A 15,284-nucleotide genomic window follows, 5' to 3' on the forward strand; every position below is an offset into this window, starting at 1 on the left:
GTGATTTATCCCCCTTCTACTCCAGTGTCATGACCCACTGAATAAATCTTAGTCATTCACTCAATCATCAGACACTTTATTCACTTAACAAATTGAATTAGATCCCTATTTTCTACTAAGTCCTGTTTTGGTTGATTGGGGATAAGGTAATATAAAGATGAATCTTTGCCTTCATGGAACATACTGACTTTTACTAAGAGAAAGGAAAACAACAACAAAAGTAAGGAAAAGTCAATCAATATACAAACTGGGATACAAACAAGTTGTCCCATAGGGGAAAAAGAGTAAGTGTTGAAGAGAGACTTGATAAAGGAGGGCTGCTGTGCAGAGACGGTCCAGGGAAGGGCTTCAGGTGAGGCTGCATCGAGACAGAAACCTAAATGCAGAGGGCCGTCCATGGGCTCCCCTGGTGGCTCAGTCGGTAAAGAATCTGCCTGCAATGCAGGAGACCTTGGTTCACTCCCTGGGTGGGGAAGATGCCCTGGAGAAGGAAACGGGAGCCCACTCCAGTATTCTTGCTGGGAAATCCTGTGGACAGAGGAGCCTAGGGGCAACAGTCCATGCAGTCGCAAGTGGCACACAACTAAGCAATTAAAATCACCACTAAACACTCAGAGTGATGTCGACATGTGTGATAAATAACATGAAAAGCGATGTGACTTGAGGAACGAGAATGCGATGTGATGGGAAGGGATGTGAGGAAAGCAGCCATAATCCCTTCTTTCTATCCTGCCTTCCTCAGTGTGGACAGTAAACTCATTCAGCCGATACTATCCCAATCTTGCTATCTGTCGCCCAGCACATTAGTCTAAATTTACTGAACAACTATCACGTACTAGATATCTTCATATGCTCCCCTGTCGCCAAGCTGTTCCTATCCACGTTTTATAGATGAAAAATCTTAGGCTCAAAGAGCTTAGGCGACTTGACCAAGATTATAGACCTAGTAATTGGTCAAACCAGGATTCAAATCCATGGCTCGCTGATATCAAAGTCAGTGATACACGTGTAGGGAGAAAAACGTATAGCACTGTAATGCAGAGAGCCGTAATGTATAGTATAGCACAGAAGTGTCTGGCGCCGTGGTGGGCGGCACCGCGATGTATACTTCCGCGGTGTATACTTCCGCGGTGTATGGTGCTGGGATGTGTGGTGCCGCGGTGGATTATGGGACAGGAACAAAGTCGGAAGTCCTGCCTTAAGTTCTCTGCTGCTGCTGCTAAGTTGCTCAGTCGTGTCCAACTCCTAGCAACCCCATGGACTGTAGCCTACCAGGCTCCTCCGCCCACGGGATTTTCCAGGCGAGAGGACTGGAGTGGGGTGCCATTGTCTTCTCCACCAGTTCTCTACTAAGCCTTTACAACTCAGTTCAGTTTCAGTTCAGTCGTTGAGTCGTGTTCGACTCTTTGTGACCCCATGAATCACAGCACGCCAGGCCTCCCTGTCCATCACCAACTCCCGGAGTTCACTCAGACTCATGTCCGTCAAGTCAGTGATGCCATCCAGCCATCTCATCCTCTGTCATCCCCTTCTCCTCCTGCCCCCAATCCCTCCCAGCATCAGAGTCTTTTTCAATGAGTCAACTCTTTGCCTCAGGTGGACAAAGTACTGGAGTTTCAGCTTTAGCATCATTCCCTCCAAAGAAATCTCAGGGCTGATCTCCTTCAGAATGGACTGGTTGGATCTCCTTGCAGTCCAAGGGACTCTCAAGAGTCTTCTCCAACACCACAGTTCAAAAGCATCAATTCTTCGGTGCTCAGATTTCTTCACAGTCCAACTCTCACATCCATACATGACCACTGGAAAAACCATAGCCTTGAGTAGACGGACCTTTGTTGGCCAAGTAATGTCTCTGCTTTTCAATATGCTATCTAGGTTGGTCATAACTTTCCTTCCAAGGAGTAAGTATCTTTAATAACTCAAGTTCAAGAGAAAAGAGATGGTGGTCTTGCCCCGTAAGTTTAACCTAACCTGGTTTTTTAAACAGACCCTAACAGATCTGGTTAGACATGGGAGTACTAAGCAAAATGACTTACTGAAAAAAAAGAAAATCCTATAAAATGGACATTCCCTATTTTCCACTATACGTATATACATATACACATATATAACCATTTTATATCCATGTTTATATATCTATATACATTATTGAATATTATATCATATATTAATATATTATGAACAGTAGTATATATAATTTATATAATAATTTATAAAGATATTTATACAATGGATATACAAATTTACGTATCACTGACTCAGTGGACATGAATCTGAGCAAACTTAGGGAAACAGTGAAGGATAGGGAAGCCTCAGTTCAGTTCAGTCACTCAGTCGTGTCTGACTCTTTGCGACCCCATAGACTGCGGCATGCCAGGCCTCCCTGTCCATCACCAATTCCTGGAGTTCACTCAAACTCATGTCCATCAAGTCAATGATGTCATCCAACCATCTCATCCTCTGTTATACCTTTCCCCTCCCACCTTCAATTTTTCCCAGCATCAGGGTCTTTTCAAATGAGTCAGTTCTTCACATCAGGTGGCCAAACAATTGGAGTTTCAGCTACAGCATCAGTCCTTCCAATGAATATTCAGGACTGATTTCCTTTAGGATGGGCTGGTTGGATCTTCTTGAAGTTCAAGGGACTCTCAAGAGTCTTCTCCAACACCACAGCTCAAAAGTATCAATTCTTCGGCGGTCAGCTTTCTTTATAGTCCAACTCTCATACCCATACACGACCACTAGAAAAACAATAGCTTTGACTAGATGGACCTTTCTTGGCAAAGTAATGTCTTTGATTTTTAATATTATGTCTAGGTTGGTCATAACTTTTCTTCCAGGGAGCAATCGTCTTTTAATTTCATGGCTGTAATCACCATCTCTAGTGATTTTGGAACCCCAAAATAAAGTCTGTTTATTTTTTTCACTTGCTAAACACTGTTTCCATTGTTTTCCCACCTATTTGCCATGAAGTGATGGGACTGGATGCCATGATCTTAGTTCTCTGAATGCTGAGCTTTCAGTCAACTTTTTCACTCTCCTCTTTCGCTCTTTAGTTTTTCTTCACTTTCTGCCATAAGGGTGGTGTCGTCTGCATATCTGAGGTCATTGATATTTCTCCCGGCAATCTTGATTCCAGCTTGTGCTTCATCCAGCCCAACGTTTCTCCTGATGTACTCTGCATATAAGTTAAATAAGCAGGGTGACAATATACAGCCTTGATCTACTCCTTTTCCTATTTGGAACCAGTCTGTTGTTCCATGTCCAGTTCTAACTGTTGCTTCCTGACCTGCATACAGATTTCTCAAGAGACAGGTCAGGTGGCCTGGTATTCCCATCTCTTTCAGAATTTTCCACCGTTCATTGTGATCCACACAGTCAAAGGCTTTGGTGTAGTCGATAAAGAAGTAGATGTTTTTCTGGAACTCTCTTGCTTTTTTGATGTTCCAACAGAAGTTGGCAATTTGATTTCTGGTTCCTCTGACTTTTCTAAATCCAGCTTGAACATCTGGAAGTTCATGGTTCACATACTTTGATGGGGTCACAGAGTAGGACATGATTTAGCAACTGAAAAACAACTATCTATCTATCTATATAGATAGAGAGAGGCGGGGAGGACTCAACAGAGAGTACAGAAAATGCCACCAGGAATGCAGCAGAACACTGTTTCTCGTGGTGAAACTTCAGGTACCAACAGACGAGGAGAGCTGAACTGACATCTAGCCATTCCTAAAAATCTCATATTAATACTAACATGACTGTTGTGATAACCGACAAATACTTTAACCCAAGGACGCATTAAGAATGTGAGGAATAAACAATATAATGTCATCAGAAGAGGAACCAAATTTGGACAGTCCAGAAAGCTTCCTCTGTTCCAGGGCCTTGCATCTCAAACTCAAGTCACAGTGAGACAGTAACCAGAGGTGAGCCAGGAGACTTCAAAGCTATAGGAGCAACACAACATTTCTTGCTGGAGCTTTCATTTTACTTAAATTTACATAATGATTTAGAAGAGAAAACACCTCTGTTTTTCCTATTATAAAAGGAATTCTAGACATATTTTTCTATTAAGGTAAGCAAAGATGCGATGGCACCCCACTCCAGTACTCTTGCCTGGAAAATCCATGGACGAAGGAGACTGGTGGGCTGCAGTCCATGGGGTCGCTAGCAGTCGGACATGACTGAGCGACTTCACTTTCACGTTGCACTTTCCTGCATTGGAGAAGGAAATGGCAACCCACTCCAGTGTTCTTGCCTGGAGAATCCCAGGGACGGGGGAGCCTGGTGGGCTGCCATCTACGGGGTCGCACAGAGTCGGACACGACTGAAGTGACTTAGCAGCAGCAGCAGCAAGCAAAGATGCAAAACAATTCCTCTGTGGATTTTTAAACAAATCATATGCTTCTAAATACATTTTGAGCTATGCCCTACCATCCCCCAGTTAATTTATATAATTTAACAACTAACATTTGCTAAATATACACCAGGCCTAATGCTAAGTTATGTTAGGTCTGACAATGGCAATCAGTCTCAGACACTCCCTGGGGAACTGGTTAAGATCCAGATTTCTGGGCTCACCCCCTAGAGTTTCTGATTTATGAAATCTGTACTGGGACTTGGGAATACGGTTCTAACAAATTCCCAGGTAATGCTGCTGCCAGTGGTCCAGGGGCCATACTTTGAGAACCATTACTAGGAGGAAAAGTTTAAGAAGCACTGGATTCCTAGGTAATTAACATATTTCTGTCACTTAGAAAAGGAAAGATATAAGCATCTGAATGCAGAGTTCCAAAGAATAGCAAGAAGAGATAAGAAAGCCTTCCTCAGCGATCAATGCAAAGAAATAGAGGAAAACAACAGAATGGGAAAGACTACAGATCTCTTCAAGAAAATTAGAGATACCAAGGGAACATTTCATGCAAAGATGGGCTCGATAAAGGACAGAAATGGTATAGACCTAACAGAAGCAGAAGATATTAAGAAGAGGTGGCAAGAATACACAGAAGAACTGTACAAAAAATATTTTCATGACCCAGATAATCATGATGGTGTGATCACTCACCTAGAGCCAGACATTCTGGAATGTGAAGTCAAGTGGGCCTTAGAAAGCATCACTATGAACAAAGCTAGTAAAGGTGATGGAATTCCAGTTGAGCTATTTCAAATCCTAAAAGATGATGCTGTGAAAGTGCTGCACTCAATAGGCCAGCAAATTAGGAAAACTCAGCAGTGGCCACAGGACTGGAAAAGGTCAGTTTTCATTCCAGTCCCAAAGAAAGGCAATGCCAAAGAACGCTCAAACTACCGCACAATATCTCACATGCTAGTAAAGTAATGCTCAAAATTCTCCAAGCCAGGCTTCAGCAATATGTGAACTGTGAACTTCCAGATGTTCAAGCTGGTTTTAGAAAAGGCAGAGGCCAGAGATCAAATTGCAAACATCCGCTGGATCATGGAAAAAGCAAGAGAGTTCCAGAAAAACATCTATTTCTGTTTTATTGACTATGCCAAAGCCTTTGACTGTGTGGATCACAATAAACTGTGGACAATTCTTCAAGAGATGGGAATACCAGACCATCTGATCTGCCTCTTGAGAAATCTGTATGCAGGTCAGGAAGCAACAGTTAGAACTGGACATGAAACAACAGACTGGTTCCAAATAGGAAAAGGAGTACGTCAGGGCTGTATATTGTTACCTTGCTTATTTAACTTATCTGCAGAGTACACTATGAGAAATGCTGGGCTGGAGGAAGCACAAGCTGGAATCAAGATTGCCGGGAGAAATATCAATAACCTCAGATATGCAGATGACACCACCCTTATGGCAGAAAGTGAAGAGGAACTCAAAAGCCTCTTGATGAAAGTGAGAGAGGAGAGTGAAAAGGTTGGCTTAAAGCTCAACATTCAGAAAACTAAGATCATGACATCTGGTCCCATCACTTCATGGGAAATAGATGGGGAAACAGTGGAAATAGTGTCAGACTTTATTTTGGGGGGCTCCAAAATCACTGCAGATGGTGACTGCAGCCATGAAATTAAAAGATGCTTACTCCTTGGAAGTGGTAGGACCAGATGCCATGATCTTCGTTTTCTGAATGTTGAGCTTTAAGCCAACTTTTTCACTCTCCACTTTCATTTTCATCAAGAGGCTTTTGAGTTCCTCTTCACTTTCTGCCATAAGGGTGGTATCATCTGCATATCTGAGGTTATTGATATTTCTCCCAGCAATCTTGATTCCAGCTTGTGCTTCTTCCAGTCCAGCATTTCTCATGAGGTACTCTGCATATAAGTTAAATAAGCAGGGTGACAATATACAGCCTTGACGTACTCCTTTTCCTATTTGGAACCAGTCTGTTGTTCCATGTCCAGTTCTAACTGTTGCTTCCTGACCTGCATACAGATTTCTCAAGAGGCAGGTCAGGTGGTCTGGTATTCCCATCTCTTGAAGAATTTTCCACAGTTTACTGTGATCCACACAGTCAAAGGCTTTGGCATAGTCAATAAAGCAGAAATAGGTGTTTTTCTGGAACTCTCTTGCTTTTTCTATGATCCAGCGGATGTTTGCAATTTGATCTCTGGTTCCTCTGCCTTTTCTAAAACCAGCTTGAACATCAGTAAGTTCACGGTTCACATATTGCTGAAGTGGGAAATAGATGGGGAAACAGTGGAAATAGTGTCAGACTTTATTTTGGGGGGCTCCAAAATCACTACAGATGGTGACTGCAGCCATGAAATTAAAAGACGCTTACTCCTTGGAAGGAAAGTTATGACCAACCTAGATAGCATATTCAAAAGCAGAGACATTACTTTGCCAACAAAGGTTCGTCTAGTCAAGGCTATGGTTTTTCCTGTGGTCATGTATGGATGTGAGAGTTGGACTGTGAAGAAGGCTGAGCCCCAAAGAATTGATGCTTTTGAACTGTGGTGTTGGAGAAGACTCTTGAGAGTCCCTTGGACTGCAAGGAGATCCAACCAGTCCATTCTGAAGGAGATCAGCCCTGGGATTTCTTTGGAAGGAATGATGCTAAAGCTGAAACTCCAGTTTTGGCCACCTCATGTGAAGAGTTGATTCATTGGAAAAGACCTTGATGCTGGGAGGGATTGGGGGCAGAAGGAGAAGGGGAGGACAGAGGATGAGATGGCTGGGATGGCGTCAGTGACTAGATGGATGTGAGTCTGAGTGAACTCCGGGAGTTGGTGATGGACAGGGAGGCCTGGATGGACAGGGAGGTGCTGCGATTCATGGGATTGCGAAGAGTTGGACACGACTGAGCGACTGAACTGAACTGATAGATGCAAAAACTAAATCACAGGACTCCCTCCTGGTGCAGTGGTTAAGAATGCGTCTGCTAACAGGGGACACAGGTTCGCTCCCTGGTCCAGGACGCGTCCACGTGCCGGTGTGGTACAACTGCTGAGCCTGCGCTGCACAATGAGAGGAGCCACCACACCCAGAAGCCTGCACACACTGCAACGAAGAGGAGCCCCAACTCGCCACGACTAGAGAAAGCCTGGACAATGCAACAAAGATCCAGTGCAGTCCAAAAATAAGCAATTAAATAAATAAAATTCACAAAACTAAATCACAGAGAGGAAAAATAATTTACCTACAATGCACAGCTAGTTAATGATCAAGAGTTATTATTTTGTTCCTATGCATCTTGCTTTGCTTGAAGATTCTCAGAACACCAGATGAGATTATTTAAAGTAATGGAAATTACAGACAAATTTTCTTCTCTCCTTGTGGTAGCACTCTAGCTGTTGAACTTTTATTCTTCTACAAAACTTTTTAAAGCAACTTTAAGTTCAATAAAACCAAAGCTGTGTTACACGGAAGGACAGCGTTTCTCAACCCTTTATTCTGGCAGCTCTCTGTAATAACTGTCAAAACCGGAAGCAGAACCCAAAGACACACTTGTCAGAAACAAGAACTCACGGCTCAAATGAACAGTGAAAGAGCAACTCCTGAAAGACAAATGTGAAATCCAAAGTTTCTGTGTTGAATGAGCAAAATGTGAGGTTGAATTGCAGAAGACATGGAAATTTTACAAACAAGCCACACGTCTCTCTCAGTTCTTATTACCCAAAATTGTTTCAGTGACACTTAATAGTGGCCCTCCGTCTGCAAATCAATAACACTATTATTAAACAAACATCGTTTCAAAAAGTGGACAGCTGATAGAAAGTTAAACTAGGCAGTTACACCTAATAATCAGTGTTGAAAAGGAAAACTGTTATTCAAATATTCTTTAAAAACCTAAACATCGATTCCACTGAAAGAAGAATAAAAAGGACTGAAATACAGTAAAAATTTTTTTACCTAGGGAAATGATGACAAAGGCATATTTGACTTAGTTTTCTGTTACGTAAAAAAAAAAAAAAATCACCATACATTTTGTGGCTTGAAACAATATCCAGTTATTATCTCATATCGCTACAGGTCAGAAGTCCCGGTGGCCTTGATGGGTCTCACAGGCCAAAATCAAGGTACTGGCAAAATTGTGCTCTTTTCCGCAGACTGTAGGGAAGACTCTGCCTCCAAGATCATTCAGGCTGTTGGCAGCATTCAGCTCCTTTTGTTTACAGGACTGGGAGCCCTGTTTTCTGCTATTTATTGGCAGGGACCATTCTTAGATCTCAGAGGCTACTCTCAAGCCCTGATTCCCTGGCCTCCTCCATCTCCATAGAGAATGACCATGTTGAATCCTCTCATATCCTGAATCTTTCTCTTCTGCTACCAGTTGGAGAAAATACTCCACATTTCCAGGATTCATGTGATGTAACTGAGCATTGATAATCTTCCTATCTCAAATTCAACTGATTAATTGCATTCACAAAATCCCTTTCATCTATAAGATAATCATGAGAATAACATCAGAGAGCAAAGGTCATTGGGCCCACCTACAGAATTTTGCCTACCACAGGTTCTAATACCTACAAGCCTAAGTGTGAGCACACATATACTTGTAGCCACATACATTGGTGTGTTTAGATTTCCATTATAAAGAACAAAAAATATGAAACTGGGGGAAAATGTATATTCTCAGTGTGAACCATGGAGAGATCAGTTAAATAAGTGAGAAAATTTGAAGGCTTACAGCCATGCCTGGATTGAGGAAAAACCCAACATGACTTTGAAAAGCAAATCATGAGAATGAAGATGCTTGTGACGTTCCCTCACTAGCAGGGTAAATGGGTCACGGGTAGTGGTACAATCCTGTCATCATGACCACTATCATGGTCGTCTCCAGATCTCTGGAGTTGTTGGCTAAAGCAGGTGTTATCAGCTCAACTGAGTAGGAAGCGTATGACAGTGCTGACTCTCAGCGGGTACTGATGGGGAAATCCAGTTAGACACAGGTGAGGGAGCTCAGCTGTGACTGTGTCCCTCTGAGGTCACTAACCCCAAGCAAACAGCTATTCCATCAACAAATATTTACACAGTTCTAGGCACTGAGAATGCAATCAAGAATGAGACATATGAGGCGCCTCATTTCATAGAGATTCCAATCTAAAGGATAAGAATGACAAAAATAAGAATTGGATAAACTAGATGATTCAGGATTGTGCTGAGTGCTATGGGAACATTATAAAATGGAGATGCAGGTGACAGTGACGGGGACAAGCATGTCCGAAAGGAGACGTTTGCGTTGAGAAGTGAACACTGACAAGGGGAGCAGGAAAATCTGGGGCACAAAGAAAGGGTGTTTTAAGAGAAGGGCATTTCTGGAGTAAGGAGGTGAGAACAAGCCTGGCAACAGGGCCACTCTGTCCTTAGTTAAGGAAGCAAAAGAGATCGACTGGTGATACGACTTCCCAGGTCATTTAGGGCCACTCAACAAAGAGCCTCACGAGCAGCGAGGAGTTTGGATTTCATGCCAAATGTATCAGGAAGCCAACAGGCAAGTTCAAGCTGGTGAGTAAAATAACCTCATATATGTTTTTAAGAGATCTCTTTACCTACTGTGTGACTAGGGGCAGGGGGCCAAGAAGGAGTCTACTGCAAAGGTCTGATGAGAGCTGTACTAGTCTATAAAGTTAGTACAAATTATTGAATGATATATTTAAAAGTCATTAGGTAAATGAAAACTCACTGGTAATTCAAAAGAAAGTTCAAAGAAAACGTTTCTTGAATAAAAGGTACTTTGTAAACAGGGGCTTCTCCGATGGCTCAGCAGGTAAAGAATCCACCCGCGACACAGAAGACGCAGGAGACATGGGCTCGATCCCTGGGTCAGGAAGACCCCCTGGAGGAGGAAAACGACAACCCATGCCAGTATTATTACCTGAAAAGTCCTGTGGGCAGGGGAGCCTCGCAGGCTACAGTCCAAAGCGTCGTGAAGTGTCAGACATGACTGAGAGACTAAGCATGGATTCCTATAAACGAGAGAAACTTTAGATGCTGATTAACTCATATTTGAAACCCATTTTATTCAGTGAATAAGACTAGAGACAAAGACCCAGTTGTTAATCTTAAATGCACATTGATAGGTGAAAGATACTGTCAGTCTTTCCAAAAGACAACCACAATGAAAACTGCATTCCATGACTCCATCCAGGTGAACAGATTCACGTGATCCCCATGACACACTCTTATTCAGGAAGGCCTCGCTCTGTCTGACAATGCAGACCTGGGTTTGACCCTGGGTCAGGAAGATCCCCTGGTCAAACGGCAATCCACTCCAGTGCTATTGACTGGAAAATCTTTGGACAGACCTGGTAGGCTACAGTCTATGGGACATGGACCCAACTGGCTTTTCCATCCATTTATTCAGTAATTCTCCACTCAAGATCAGAAACAGGAGATTAAATGCTTAAAATAACTCAATTCTGTAACAGTAGAAGGTAGCTCAAAGAGATATCCTAAAATATATGGAAAAGAAAAGATACTGAAATTAGGAAAAAGATATTAAAGGTTAGAAGAAAGACTTTCAAAAAACATAATATGAATCAAGATGGAAAAAAAATGGAGCACACAAGTAGAAAAGCAATAGTTAAAGAAGTTTTAGAAGAAAATTATATAAACTGTAATAGAAGTCACAGATATGGTTTTTGGAGCTGCACTTACTTTAGAGGTATAGAAATGTTACACAATACATCTTTTCAATTTTCTTCAAAATCCTGAAGATTTGAAATCCAAATCTTCAGGAAACCCTGAGTAGATTTGCAATTTCTAGCATGTAACCCACTCCAGTATTCTTGCCTGGAGAATCCCAGGGACGGTGGAGCTTGGTGGGCTGCCGTCTATGGGGTCACACAGAGTCGGACATGACTGAAGCGACTTAGCAGCAGCAGCAGCATGTATTTATAAGATAGAAAGAAGCTAGAGGAGAGAGAGAAGCAAGGGACAAGAAGGGCTAAAAGCAAAAGGAAACAAAGATAAGGAAGTTATCAGGAGCACTGCCCTTATTTAGGGGAAACAAATTATGTAAAATGCTTAACATTCGGTCTTATTGTGATAATTGCAGCAAAATCTCTTATTTTCCTGAGAATCTCTGTGTGTGTGCATCTGTGTGTGTGTGTGTGTGCACGCGCACACACATATGTGCAGTTGGGTGGCAGGTGCAATGGATAATGCCAAACTTAGTTTAAAGATAAGCACTAGATGTCTCCTGTGTTTAGATTACATATGAAACTGAGTAAAGCACTTTTTAAAGTAGTTAAATCACAAGTCTGATATAATAATAATAATATTCTGTGGGAGAGGGAGAGGGTGGGAAGATTTGGGAGAATGGCATTGAAACATGTAAAATATCATGTATGAAACGAGATGCCAGTCCAGGTTCAATGCACGATACTGGATGCTTGGGGCTAGTGCACTGGGACGACCCAGAGGGATGGTATGGGGAGGGAGGAGGGAGGAGGGTTCAGGATGGGGAGCACATGTATACCTGTGATGGATTCATTTTGATATTTGGCAAAACTAATACAATTATGTAAAGTTTAAAAATAAAATAAAATTTAAAAAAAGAAAAATAATAATAATAAGGCAATGTAGTTATCTAGTTGCTAAGTCCCATCTGAGTCTTTTGCAACTTAATGGACTGTAGCCCTCCAGGCTTCTCTGTCCAGGGATTTCCCAGGCAAGAATACTGGAGTGGGTTGTCATTTCCTGCTCCAGGGGATCTTCCTAGTCTAGGGATCAAACCCGCATCTCCTGCACTGGCCGGCAGGTTCCTTCCCACTGAGCCACCATGGAAGCCCTTAAAAAGAAGGATATATCTTTCATAGTTAACTATTTATCAGAGATGGGAATACAGAGGATATTTGCTTTCTGTTTTAAATTTGATTCAGGAAACAGTTAATTATTTATAGTTAGAAATGCCAATAGAAGTAGCTGACCTCAGAACATTTCTTCTATGCCAGGACTATCAGAGAATTCCATCGATTTCAAGCAGCAGAGTCTCTAGAAAGAAAACCAACCTCCAGAAAAGCTGGTGAGAGCCAAGATGACAACTCACACTTTTAGAACAGCAGCTGCTCTCTCTAGTCTGGTGCAGTGATACATGTGGTGGTAGCTCAGTCACTAGGCTGTGTCCGCTCTGCGACCCCATGGAGTACAACCTGCCAGGCTCTTCCATCCATGGGATTTCCCAGGCAAGAATACTGGATTTCCATTTCCTTCCCAGGGCATTTTCCTGACCCAGAAATTGAACCCGAGTCTCCTGCACTGCAGGCAGATTATTTACCTCATGGAAAATTAGGGTCTGCTAAACCATTCCTCCAGAGGGAGCCACATGCTATGGGAACCCGTTTCCCACGATTCTGAATGAATGCTCTGCATTAACGGATTGTGAAGGAGCTTCATGCCCTCTGTCTGTGCCTCTTGGCCTTCCTTTGTGACCATCAAACACTTCCCACCACAGTATCTTCTACCACTGTAGAGGATCTGGAGTCTCTCCCACCACCCTCTCCATCACTCTCCAAGGTCCGGCACACATGGCTGTCTCTCTGCTCTTTGTTCTTCAAACAGAGGTTCTTTGAACCCTTCAAACACTGGTTCTTTCCTTCCTCAAAAAGGATTTCCTCCGCCTGAATCGCTCTTAGCCTTGCTGACTCCCTTTCTTCTCTCCGCTCTCAGCTCAGATGTCACTTTCTGAAGCATCCTTTCTTCAGGTGCCCAAAAATGTATACTCACCCAGAGATTCTTCGTCTTTCACCCATTTCTTTTTACTCCACCACAAATGAGGACAAAAGCCACAGGTCTCTAGTTCGACATTCTTGATACAAGCCTTGTACAGTGTCAGGCACTTACCAGGACTCAGAGAGAGAGGGCACGGCTTCCACGTGTGGACTAAAACAAGCAGGCCACAGGGAGACAGCCTATGACTTGAGCCTCATTTAGAGTGGGCCTTCAGCAAGTCGAGCTTCAAAACTACCTCCCGAAGAAGGCTGGGCTTGTCAAGCGTATATTAGCATCTGATAAAAAAGATGTCGGGTAAAATTCTGCCAACAAAGGACAATAACTGTTAACATTAATACATTCTCGTCTGGCGTTTAGGCCAGATGGTTACATGGAGCTATCTTTCTGTCTGTCTACCTACCAGTCCACTCCCTATCCAGCGATCTGTGTTCACGAGGCAGAGCACACACACACATGCATGTGAACACCTGTATTAACAGTAGCCTGCTATTCATACAGCTTTATAGACTTGTTAAACCTAAGAATATACTTTTTTTTAGCGAAGCATATTTTAGTGAAGAAGTGTCATGTGTTGTTCCAGATACTGAAAAGTAATAGACAGGACAACTTCCCATCCTCAAAGTGATTACATTCTGATAAGGGAAGAAAGGTTATAAGACATAAAGAAGATGCAGTGAGACAGGACTATGGAATAGAGGGTGACTGAGCAGAGTTTCTGGCTTAGGGGATAAGGGACAGTATTTCAGAAGAGGTCACATTTGAACTGAAAGTTGAATAATAACAAGGAGCCAGTCATTGAAAGAATGGAGGGAAAATAATGCCAGCTAGCAAGGGTGCAGGATGGTATCAGTCTTTCAACAACATGTCTAATAAATATTCATCTATAAACAATATATCAGTTCAGTTCAGTTCAGTCACTCAGTCGTGTTCGACTCTCTGCAACCCCATGAACCACAGCATGCCAGGCCTCCCTGTCCACCACCATCTCCCAGAGTCCACCCAAACCCATGTCCATTGAGTCGGTGATTCCATCCAACCATCTCATCCTCTGTTGTCCCCTCCTCCTCCTGCCCTCAATCTTTCCCAGCATCAGGGTCTTTTCAAATGAGTCAGCTCTTCGCATCAGGTGGGCAAAGTATTGGGGTTTCAGCTTCAGCATCAGTTCTTCCAATGAACACCCAGGACTGATGTCCTTTAGGATGGACTGGTTGGATCTCCTTGCAGTCCAAGGGACTCTCAAGAGTCTACATACTATTCAATTATATGGATGTCATGATAGCTTCTGGTAAATATTTAGGTTGCTCTAATTTTTTATAATTACTGATGTAAAAGATGTTCACGCTTTATGTGCTAAAGAACATTTAAATCCTTATTCAAGCATTAAAATGACATAAAAGGTTTATTGATACAGAAAAATGCTTGTAATGGAATGTTAAATGAAAAAAATTATCAAGTAGCATGTAAATCTGACTGCATATTTGTGGAAACATATATACAAAAACATTCATTTATAATAAAAAGATAACTTATGGATGGGATAAACAACAAAATAACAAACACTTCAATATTGCTTATCTGTGACCTGTGGCAATGCAATGTATTTTATCTTCTTTTATATTCTGAAGTTTCTAGAATGAAAATGTATAACTTGTAACAGCATATGACTGTTTTTAAGATAAAAAGCAGATTATAAATACTACCTGAGTTGTTACTCTATTTTTAAAGACAGTATGTGTACTTGTTTATTCCTTTCTAGGCACTAAATTTGTATTTGTGTACATATTAAAATTGTTGTCTCTAAAATGTGAAACTGTAAATAATTTCCTTTTTCTTATTTTATAATACCATTTGTATTTTCTACATTGAATAATGTATCAATATTACAATGGAAAACATTTGTCTAATTATTTTCTCAGTAGCAAAAGAAAATATCATATTTGTAGAACTGTTTTAAAATTCAGAATATATAAAGATTCAATTAAAATTGTCTCTATCTCTAATAATGATCAAAACTAATATTAAAATATGGTAGCTCAGAAGGTAAAAAATCTGCCTGCAATGCAGGAGATGCAGATTCGAAATATGGGTTGTGAAGATACTCTAGAGAAAGGAATGGCTACCCACTCCACTATTCTTG

The sequence above is a fragment of the Bos mutus genome, chromosome 13 (genome assembly GCF_027580195.1).
Source record: "Bos mutus isolate GX-2022 chromosome 13, NWIPB_WYAK_1.1, whole genome shotgun sequence".
NCBI lineage: Eukaryota > Metazoa > Chordata > Mammalia > Artiodactyla > Bovidae > Bos > Bos mutus.